Genomic DNA, 8,103 nt, shown 5'->3' with positions numbered 1-8,103 from the left:
AATTCACGGGGATCAAAACACGGTATAATCTGTAGCTCTCATAAAATCTGAGTGAGAAAATGCTTGGAGATTTACCAAAATTTTCCTTATCATTTCCCAACATGTTTTATGCGGTGTTTGTAAGTTGTGACGGAAAGCGCCCGATAAGACGGACAAATTGGCAACTTTGTTGTGCGTTTAAATTCACCAAGAAAAACGCGGGGGAAACGGTTCTTTATGTCGCTCATTATTTTTAATCAATTTATTGTTGACTAGACTCCGTTTACTTCGTTCGTAGATTAGTTGAACAAAACGTACAGATTTCCGGTTTAAAGATACTTATCGAGTATACGGGATTTCGGGACAAGCTCGATCGTGTCAGATTATGCTTGTATATGTATAGGCTTCCGACATGTGTCTAGTTATCATGGTATAGAAATCAGATTTCTCACGTGGTGGGTCAAAAAATTTTTTTTTAATATTGAAATGTCATCGGATCTGTCAGATTAAGATGTTTAGTACACCCAAAAGAAGGTTCCATATAAATCACTGACAATTCAAAGTTTAGGTAAGCCTGTAGGGACATCTTAAAATATAAAAAATAAATCTTCATATTTCCCTAAATAGCTTCGCAGATATTTATTTTGCCCTAAACTAAATTATTTAGACCTCATTGTCTAAAATATAATTATAATTTACGTAAATAAGCAATTTTCTCAATTTATTTTCTTTTTCAAAACTTTAAAATGGCTGCAGTTTCTGAACACACCGCTAAAATAAAAAATGCTTTTATAATTTTTTTATCAGTTTTACCTAATGTAAAAAACCTACTAGGTCTCCATGACGCTCGAGTGACTACACAAATAGCACCTTCCCCTCCCCTACTAAAAGTTTGATTTACAACCGCGCACGAATTAAAAATAATAATGTTAACACTCGTAGGTTGACACATTATTGTTTTTAATGCCATCTAAAACATGTTACCATATTTTGTTTTAATATCGTCCTTAAATTACAAAATGTTTAAATACGATGAGAAGGCAATAAGGAAGTTGAGATTTTCCAGGAATCTTTGGTTGAAAATATATTATTTTTCAACAAAAGTTTTAAATACACATATTACATTATAATAACCTTTTTATAGGTTTACTGATTGTAATGTGCTCAATATAATATGCATACAAACATTATGTTAAAAGTTCTTGTGCCACCAATAGGTACCTAATAGAAGAGTTATATAAATATAATACTCCCCACACCGATTTCGGTGACGGTGGCCAGTTTCATTGGAACCAGGCCAGGTACGCAGGAGTAATTTTATAGTGCTCAAGTGTGTGCGCAGTACACAAGAGCACTCTCTATTCCTTCACACTCATAACCCAGTGGGACGGAAGACCGACACGACTGGCGAGAGATCAGGCGCAGGACCGACTTTTTACATGCCCTTCCGACACATGGATTATCTTACTTGTCAGACAATCAGGTGATCAGCCTGCATTATTCTAACCAAACTTGTAAAATAACATGTTTCCAACGCGGGAATCGAACCCACGACCTCTGAGTCGAGAGCCATGCTCTTAACCACTAGACCACGGAGGCGTTGTGCTAGCCGGCTGGCGACACGTTGGTGATTTCTTCAGTTTCCACCTTTCCAGGTGAGTGTTTCTACTTATCTACCACTAGGCATGAAGCGCAATTTTCAGGGAAATACAGTTGCCTCTCCAGCCGCAAGGATATAATAATATTATATTGTATGCAATATCAGTATAAAATATAAATATTCACCATTTTAAATAATTGTGAAATTCACTGGCACCAAAGCAGGTAAATCAAAGTACTACCGCTATCAAGTCACAACATAAAATTAGATAAACATACCAATGACCAATACCAATTATATGAAATTAAGATACTTTAACACTTTAACCGAATGATCCAACTAAGTTTTGCTAATAAATTATTATCATTGAAGAAAAGTATCTTAGTGCGCTTAACTTCTCATTTTCTTCAATTACGGTTTTAAACAAGTGTTTGCTCAGGAGAAATAGAGCTATGAAGTTTAATTAAGATTTAACAATATGGTCGGATTGCAAGTTCAGCGAAATTTAATCAAAGAAATAAATAAAACTATAGGTACCTTTATAATATTTCCTGAGCCAATTTCGCCGCGTTACGCTTCTTTAAGATTAATATAGCCTACGTTCCCCCGATATTTCTACTGATTGAAAGCAAATTGAAAACGTATTATTTCCCGCGAGGTTTATTTATATGATTGCCTTTGATTACTATTGTGGATTGGCTTTTACTGTTTTGGCAGCGTGGAACCGAAATTCTTTTACGAACAATTACATACAAATGTCCAGGGACCTGTGCGTTATCATTAGTAACAAGTCAACTACTTTGTATATATTATACGTGATTATACGTGATACGTGGGAGAGCCATGCTTCGGCACGAATGGGCCGGCTCGACCGGATAAATACCACGTTCTCACAGAAAACCGGCGTGAAACAGCGCTTGCGCTGTGTTTCGCCGAGTGAGTGAGTTTACCGGAGGCCCAATCCCCTAACCCTATTCCCTTCCCTACCCTCCACTTTTCCCTTCCCTTCCCTACCCTCCCCTATTACCCTATTCCCTCTTAAAAGGCCGGCAACGCACTTGCAGCTCTTCTGATGCTGCGAGTGTCCATGGGCGACGGAAGTTGATTTCCATCAGGTGACCCGTTTGCTCGTTTGCCCCCTTATTTCATAAAAAAAAATCAGTTCAATCAATCAAAAATCTAAGAAGATATTTTATACAAATTTTCATCCCCTATTTTAATAATAATAATAATAATAATCATAAAATGTTTTATTCAAACATAAATACAATGCACTGCACACACTAAAGCAAAAAAAAAAAACAAACAATAAACCAAAAGAAAAAACTTACTGACCTCCCTACTTATATAATAGAGGTCAGTGAAAAAAAAAACTGCTTAACTAAAATAAAACAAACAACAAACAACAAAAATAGGAATAGCTCACATTAGACATTACAGACATATATTTTATGTCTAATGTGAGCTATTCCTATCTCTAGTAGGGTAAAACCAGAGATAGATCAAATATTGGGAATGGCCGGTCAGTCACCTTTAAGTTATATATATTTAGACTCAACTAACAACAACATTCCTAAGAAAAAACTTGAACATTCCCATCAGGAAATAAACGTAAAATATATCGCGCAATGATCATAAAAACAAATGAATTTTAGTATCAAAATCCATTATCGCAAATGAAATCCTACAACGATAACTATTATTACGTCCTAAAGTAATATGAAAAGAGCATTTAGGTGTAGAATAAACAAAATTATCGCGACCTGTCACGTCGTTATGAGAGGAGTCCATTTGCAGAATTACTCGAGTCAGCCTGCCTGGAATTGGATGGTTCCCCACATTTATTCTTGCTCCAATTGAATTTTCAATTTAATGAGGACAATGAAACTTGAGGTAAAAAGTATATTGCTGCTTGATATTGTTTATTGTGTTTACTTTGTAATTTGCTCTAAACATCTTTGCTCATCTTTATTATTATCAAATTATCAACAACATGCATGTACTACAGCTGTAGTTCCCGAACCGGTGGTAGGCAACGTAGTTTCGTCGTTCTTTCTACGACTTTCAAAAAGTGTATTATGATACCCATTTGAAATAAAAAGATATTTAATTTTATTTATATTTATTTTATACTCTCTAACTGTACAAACCATAAAGTTAATATTAACTTTATGAATCAAACTGGACTTAAGAAAGTGTTGTGTATGTGTCCTTTATATTATATTATAGTTCACTGTGAAAGTGGCAGCGCTGAACGAGCAAAATTTTCGTATAGGCAAGCGCCCGAGCGCAATGAATTTTCCTATACAAAAGTTTAAAAAAGTTATTTTTTACGCGCTGCTTTTACTTTCACAGTCAACTTTAGGGTGTGAAATGTGTACGGGGGTATACATTACACATCCTAAAGTATTATCACATAGTTTTGTCACATCTTATATAACTGAAAGTTTGTGAAAGTAAATAAACATACATACGCACACCCGTATTTTTAACTATTGAATGTAGCTTTGATTAAACTCTGTATGGTTGTTGTTTAGGCTCTGGATTAATTTGTAGCTCTGAATAATACAGGGTGCAATTAAACCTTCCTGCCACGATACATTGATCCTTGATAAAAATAAAAATACACGTATTTTTTCTTTTATAATCACTCAGTGCTAAAATGTTGGGAAATAGCCTAAAACTTATCCTAAAAAACACCACAACTAATGGACACTACGCGTCACCGTTGCGTGCTGGAGGCGCCACCCCCCGCGCACCCCCGCTCTACCCACCACCGCGAAGTGACCGTTCTGCAACGATTTTAAGTGGGATAAAATATGTTATTCTAAAAAAATTGACACCCTATTTTTTTGGTTAAATGGACTCTCCTAAGCCCTAAAAAAATTTGGCCGGTAGGTTTAATTGAACCCTGTATAATAGTTGGCGCTATGCACTACATATTTAGTAATCTGTGAAATAGTAGTTCCAATACGAGAGACATAACTTATGAAAGCTTTAGATCGTTTCCGAAGACCGCACAAACAACTGCCCTACATCAATATTATATTCAGAATTCGGAATCTGTATCAGAATTCTAGATCTATGAATCCGGATCCCGGTATGATATGACTCAGCACGATCGTGTAGATTACAGGCGTGACATCTCAAGATATATTACATGATGACGGTGCTATTGTCTATTAAAATTGGCTAAGACGCCTTGAGTATTTAGCTTGTCTTGACAAAGGTAATAATTTGAGACAATACTTTATTTAGTTACTTTATATTTTATATGATTACTAGCTGTCCCGGCAAACGTTTCTTTACCATATAATTAATATTATATGGCAAAGAAACGTTTGCCGGGACAGCTAGTAATAAATAGTAGTATTTCACCCGTATTACTTTATTGAAGTGACTAAATAAGTATGTCACCATGGCAACGTCCATCGCTATCCCGTCGCACAAACAATGGTCGCCGTCAGTCTCGAGTTGTAATAATTTACTATTATTTATTCAACAAATGCACTTATCAATATAAAAAGTACCCAGTAGCCGATTCTCAGACTCACTGAATATGCATATAAAGTTTGGTTAAAATCAGTAAAGCCGTTTCGGAGGAGTACGCGGTATTGTGAGACGAGAATGTTTTTCATGTAAGATAATACTTTAATACTAGATGTTGCTTACTTCTTTCTAAAGCACTTTTCGCGCAAAAAGTGTTTTTACTTTTTATGTCCTTTTTCCTTCAAATTTCATCAACATCGCTTTAGGGGTTTCAGTGTGAAGAAGTAACAAACTTTCGCATCAATAATATTATTATTAGTTATTACTATGGCTTAAATATGTTTTGCATCGTTACAATTATAGTAATTATATTATAGGTTTTATGATCCAGGAATCCCGAGCTTAACATGAATTATTATTCACTAGATAACGCCCGTAACTCCGTTGCGCCTTTCGTTTATCGCGCGGGAACCGTATATTTTTCCGGGATAAAACGTATCCTATGTCCTTTCCCAGGACTGAAATTATGTCCATACCAAATTTCAGCAAAATCGGTTCAATGTTTTGGCCGTAAAGAGGTAACAGACAGACAGACAGATAGACAAACACACTTACGCAGTTATATTATTAGTATGTATGTATCGTAAAATGGGTGACAGACGTGCGAGTAAGTACGCGGACTTATGGCTCGACGATCTTAATCGCCTGTGTGTCAGCAAAGAGCCGCGAGCCTGGGGGCATGGTAATCCAGTGTGAGCGATTCGCGTGTGTCACTAACGCGAGCCGAGTAAGTTCGCGAACTTGAAACCCGCGTGTTTTAAGTTCGTACGTCTATCAGGCCTTTAATACACTATCGTTTAGGCGTGAAAATGCCATTCGAAAGCTTATAAGCTCAGGTGACCAGCAGTGTGAATAAACAAGAGACTTGTGATTTTTCTGCTCGATCGTGTTGAAACAGAGCCGTATAGTGTTCACTTTCTCTTCTGTTTGCTACAGTACATCCTATAGGATTATGTAATAACAGTTTACGGGATATCTGAACACCATTCTGAAGCGATATCGTAGATATATCGTTTTTTACACACCCCGTTGTAAACACTCTTGCACACTTGTTGCAAAAATCTTTTTTTTAAATTCCATTTTCGAAAACGAGGAGAGAATTTACTGTTCTCTTCTCATTAAAAAAAACCGGCCAAGTGCGAGTTGGACTCGCCCATGAAGGGTTCTGCAGCAGCAATAAGGTTTATTTTTATGAAATTAAAAGGTTTTTGATTTATTTTTATATTTCAGTTGATTTAATGAAAATTAAATTAAGGTTTACGATTTATGACGTTTAAAAAAAAGTACTTGTTAAATCTCGTTCAAACCAATTTTCGTTGGTAGTTTTTATAGTAATGTACATCATATATTTTTTTAGACTTATCATTACCCTACCCTACTTTAGAAGTTAGGGGGGGGGGGGGGGGGGGACACATTTTACCACTTTTAAAGAGTCTCTCTCGCAAACTATTCAGGTTAGAAAAAAATGATGTTAGAAACCTCAATATAATTTTTAAAGACCTATCCAAAGATACCCCATACGGATAGGTTAGATGAAAAATTATTTTTTTTGTTTCAGTTGTACGTATGGCGACCCCTAAAATTTTTAATAATTTTTCCATTTTTGTATCAAAATCTTAATGCGGTTCACAGACTACATCTACTTACCAAGTTTCAATAGCTCTTATAGTTTCGGAGAAAAGTAGCTGTGACATACGGACGGACAGACAGACAGACAGATATGGCGAATCTATAAAGTTTCCGTTTTTTGCCATTTGGCTTCGGAACCCTAAAAATTAAAGGAGGTTCAGTGTCGAATATACACATATTATGATCTAATAAATGTACTACTTTGTTTTCCTTCAACAATGACTATAATATTTCACCACCATGAAGGCTAATAAAAACATGTTTTGATCCTACGAGCATTGTCTACGATGAATAATATAATGCTGATTTTTTATTTCGCTCCATAAAATATCTAGAAAAGGGCACATAAATATTTATTGCTTACATTTAATATAACTTTTATTTACACAACAAGCCATCGTAAAAATTGTTATCTAACCAAACAATATCCACTTTGTACTTCATGTCAATCAACCGTATCCCTGGCAATCTACGTACTGGATTATTCTCGAACAAAACTGGTGCGGGCGGAGTAAAAACAATTCATAATATGGCGCCTAGTTCCAAAATATACCGTCATTTTTGTCATTGTACAAGGCCTTTAGACGTGAATTCACGATTTTATTTGCAAAGTGTATGGTCCAAATGACTTAATGCTCTGGATGGCGATATTTTATTGCGTATTTTGTTCGAACATAAGCGGGAGCGGCTGAATACATATTGTTATTGGAGAGCTTTAAATTTGAAGCAGATTTATTGTTGTTGACAACGATTTATAGCGCTTGTATTTTACTTTTTTGGCATAAGCCACTTGTGACCCAGTGCTAAATACCCTTAGAGACATCTTAAGTATATGGAATTACTACAATCTTTTATACTTAGGTAAAAAGGCATGACAGTTAGTGATATTACAGAAAGCTTTAAATTATTAAGAAAAGTATCACTATAAATCGAACTAAAGTCGTCTTAAGCTTACCTAACTTCATCATCATCATCATCAGCCTATTGCCGTCCACTGCTGAACGTAGGCCTCCCCCAATGAGCGTCAACCGTCCCGATCTTGGGCGGACCTCATCCATCCTCTCCCAGCCACTTTCTTCAAAATACTCCAAATCGTCGGTCCACCGTGCTGCGGGACGTCCTACACTACGTTTGCCTATGCGTGGTCTCCACTCTAACACTTGTCTGCTCCATCTAACGTCTTCTCGTCCTATCTAACTTACTAGTTTAAAATAAAATCAGAATGTAATAAACAAAGTCTTAGCAATTTCATATTCTTACGAAATTTTTTTTTCCGTCTGCAAAAGTCAAATTAGCATGAACGGGTTTAACGACTTTTTAAGAGACCTCGTTGCAAAGTTGTTTTC

The sequence above is a fragment of the Aricia agestis genome, chromosome 5 (assembly GCF_905147365.1).
Source record: "Aricia agestis chromosome 5, ilAriAges1.1, whole genome shotgun sequence".
In the NCBI taxonomy this organism is placed as follows: domain Eukaryota; kingdom Metazoa; phylum Arthropoda; class Insecta; order Lepidoptera; family Lycaenidae; genus Aricia; species Aricia agestis.
This window is presented reverse-complemented; position numbering follows the sequence as displayed.